The sequence below is a fragment of the Myotis brandtii genome, unplaced genomic scaffold (assembly GCF_000412655.1).
Source record: "Myotis brandtii unplaced genomic scaffold, ASM41265v1 scaffold656, whole genome shotgun sequence".
Classification (NCBI taxonomy): domain Eukaryota; kingdom Metazoa; phylum Chordata; class Mammalia; order Chiroptera; family Vespertilionidae; genus Myotis; species Myotis brandtii.
The window spans coordinates 1,279,912-1,280,484 of record NW_005370548.1 but is presented as its reverse complement, the minus strand read 5'-3'; positions in this window follow the sequence as shown (position 1 = coordinate 1,280,484).

Here is a 573-nt window from a genome sequence, read left to right as displayed (position 1 = left end):
CTGGGCGCTGTCAGGGGAGCAGGACCCCGGTGGGGTGGGGAGCAGTGGCTGAGGAGGGTCCCCCGAGGACTGCCAGGAGCTGGGGGGAGAGTGAGTGGGGGGTGGCATCAGGCCCTGGCCGTGCAGGAGGGAGGGCTGTGGAGGTGCCTGCCCGGGCGTGGAGGTGTGTGGCTGGGGCTGGGAGCCCGGAGGTGGCTGAGCAGATGTCAGCCCACAGCTGTAAAGCTGAGTTGGGCTGGAGAAACCCCAGGCCTTGCAGCTGCTGCCTGGAGAGCAGAGGGTGGACCCGGCACAGCTGTGGGTGCCACGCGTCACCGACCTCCTGGGGGGCGGGCTGCTCAGCCAGGGCACACGTGGCAGCCCTGGTCCGGAGAGCAAAATGGTCCAATTCAGGGCCCCTTAGAGACCGGCTGGCCACCAGCCGTCAGGGAGCTGCACTCGCCGAGGAAAGGGGACTTTCTGCAGGTGCGAAGGGGAGCCCTTCTGATCCGGCCTCTCCGGCCGCGCGGGTGCACATCGCTCTCCACCTGAGACACAGTGTCCAGAGGAAGGAGAGGTGTGTGTGTGGGGGGG